Source organism: Dreissena polymorpha, chromosome 16, assembly GCF_020536995.1.
Source record: "Dreissena polymorpha isolate Duluth1 chromosome 16, UMN_Dpol_1.0, whole genome shotgun sequence".
NCBI classification, from domain to species: domain Eukaryota; kingdom Metazoa; phylum Mollusca; class Bivalvia; order Myida; family Dreissenidae; genus Dreissena; species Dreissena polymorpha.
In genome coordinates this window covers 27,850,414-27,853,762 of record NC_068370.1, presented here as the reverse complement: position 1 = coordinate 27,853,762, position 3,349 = coordinate 27,850,414, and positions in this window count along the sequence as shown.

Below are 3,349 nucleotides of genomic sequence, written 5' to 3'. Positions count from 1 at the left end.
TTGTCACGTCTGTGAAGCTCTAGTTGCATTTGCAGTGTTCCCCACCAATAACATTCTTGTTTGTTTTGTGATTTGCATAATAAAATTACAACTCAATATCCTTTTTTTATTTTAGAGCATTCCATGGGACAGGTTGTGAGTGGAACAAAGTCCTAGAACTGTTCAAGGACATTTTCAGAACTTTTCTAGAACGTTTGTTCCAGACCTATTTGAAGCAATTCTTCGGAACTGTTCTAAAACATTTCTAGAATTGTACTGGAACACACCGGCTAGAACTGTTCTTTAATCATACTGAAAATGTTCTAGAATTATTCTGGAACAGTTGTTGAACGTTAAATGAGAAAAAAATTCTAGAACAATTCTATAACAGTTCTGGAAAATTTATTCAGGAAAAATTCTGGAATAGTTCTAGATCGATAGTTCAAGAATTGTTCTTGAACAGTTGTTGAATGTTAAATGAGAAAAATTTCTAGAACAATTCTATGACAGTTCTGGAAATTTATTCAAGAAAAATTATGGAATAGTTCTAGAACGATTAGTCAAGAATTGTTCTAGAACAAACCTTCAGAACTGTTTTAGAACAAATTGTTCTAGAAATTATTCTCATTTAACATTCAACAACTGTTCTAAATCGTTCTAGAGCATTTTAAGGATGATTCCAGAACACTTCTAGTCATTAGTTCCAGTACAATTCTAGAAATGTTATAGAACAGTTCTAAAACATTTCGCTTAATTTTGAAACCAAAACATGTGACATTTACTGTGTCAAGAACGTTCAAATTCTATTGTGCACTCTTGTTCGCTTTACTGAGCGTTGCTTGTGCGCTTTTTGCGCACATTTAATATGTGCGCTTTTATGCTAATATTGCACAATATTATGCGTGCGCTTCTGGAGAGTATAAAAGGCACTGAAAATTATCATTTGAGGACTCTGAACTTTGATTTCCTAGGTGTGAAACCTATTTTATTTCATTATTATAAGAAGACATTTCATTGAAACTATAAAGATTAGTTTTTAAAATTTAAGCTACAAGAATATATTTGTTTAAGGTCATGTTTAACTGAGTTAGCAAATACTTACTCTTCTAACTAAATTTGAATATAACTACAATTCCATGATGAATTACTTAATCATGAATTGTATGTCTTATAAGAGTTATATATATTGAAAGCTGTCCTTTATTTATTTCTAAACAAATAAATTGTAGAAATGTTATATATCTTCAGTATATAATTCTTGAAATATCACAAGGGACTAGGGTCAAATAGTTTTCTTAATTTTTCTGTTTATCAGAGTCCATTTTTGTTCCATGTTAAAGTGAAAAATATGCATCAAAAGGTTATGTAAAGAAATCAGACAGATTAATTAAGACAAAAATCACAGCTACCGCTCGGTTCGTGACAGTATCTTCAATCGTCAACAAGGTGGATGGCGTGTGTGAAGTCGCCCTCTTGGACGTACTGTAGATTCTGCAGCTTTTTGTAGAACAGCACCTGCCATTAAGCTTGTTACCAGATCTCACGGATCTATGCATTGAGGTTGGCTCTCCGACCCTTTCCAAGCATAGGCTTGCAAAGAATGCCTCTTGCACGCGTTGGGACATTGTAAACGAGTTACTGACCCTGCTGTGCAAATGTGTAAGGGATGAAGTGAAGGAAGAGATAAGGGTCGGTCCATGCTACAGTGTGATGGTGAACGAGGTTTGTGATCTTACTGTTCAGAAGCACATGGCCATGATTGTCAAGTACTTGGACCCTGACAGGGATATATGCACATCGTACCTTGCCGACGTGACCCTCAAATCAGAGACTGTTATCACTGATGCCATCACACACATCATTGAAGACAACGGCCTGGTATTAGATCACCTGACAGGATTCGCTTCAGATGGCGCTGCAGTTTTCACTGGAGCAAAAACGGGCGTAGCTACACAGCTCAAAGCATGGCCGCAGGGACTAATAACTGTCCACTGCAAGGACCACCGTCTAGCTCTTGCGTGCAAGGACAGTTTAAAAGTGATGAATTTGTTGAGAAGACTTATAGACTGCTGGATGATCTGTTCAAATATTATTGCAATTCGTCAAAGAGGTCCGCGAGTTTGAAAGATGTGCAGACTGCAATTAACGATGCTCAGCTTTCTGTTCAGGAAGCCAAACATCACCGTAGTCATGACCGGGCATCTATTACATGGGCGCAATGTCTTTTTAAGCACTCGGACAGGTGGAGGGAAAAGCTTGGTGTATCACAAATATATCAATTTATCAAAAAGCACTGGCTGTTACAGGGTCTAGCTAGGCTCAAAATTTTGGGAGAAGTCACTTCTCCCTAAAGCTAAAATAGGGAGAATTGGTAACATTTTTGGGAGAAATGAAACATTTGCGTCATAAATCTTAGTTTTACATATATTTTGCAGCAACTTAATGGATAAGTGGTTTCTGTTCAGCTTTCAATCAACTCTTCATTTGTTTTATACAATAAAACATGTTAAGTGTATAAAACTGACATTTTCCTTATTTCTCATTGATTGTTGATTATGATTGTACTTTTAATTATTTTTTTCCTGAACAGGTGTATCAAATAAACTTCAATAGTAACAAGCAAGTAATGTTCAGAATCTTTTTACTTCCTTGTTAATTTTAAGCAATTCAACATACAATCAAATTCATATTTTGTTACAAATATTTGTTTTAAATTTAAAATTCATTTAAAATCTCATTTTACAACAGAGATTCCAAATCTGACCTGTAAATGAGCCCCATTTCTATTGCCAGTGCTAGGTAACATCTTTCCATTTGATCATTCCTTAGTACTGTTTTAACGGGCCATTTAACATTGCTTAATCATAGTTATTGGTAGCCAGCAGAAGGCAATTAATCAAGGCATCATCTATTAACAATTTCAAGAAGTGTAATAGCTCCAGACTGTTCTTTTGAATGTTCAACTTTGCATGACCTGTAAATGGGGCAACTTATGGCTGAGAATCCTCCTGTGTCCAATTATCCACATCAAATTGATTTTAATCGGTCAATGTCTGGCACAAAATAAATCAATAAAAGGAGGAGAAATCAGTTCGCCTTAATGAAATTAATGTGTGAAGTGAAGATTAATTGGGCGAAGAAATTGGCCACTTCGCCCACTCGCGAGCCCCCTGAGTTAAATTGTTGTCGTTACTCCACTTTTGTCAATAATGAAAGAACAATGTGAATACCTGACTTCCCTCGGATTCAAAGCTATGTATATTAGACGAGATCCTAATGAAGAATGAGATATTTTATCTGGGATGCATGACTTTATTTATTCTTCCCCGGAGAGTCTTGGCCTTCAAAAGTGGAGGGACATGATGGCTAA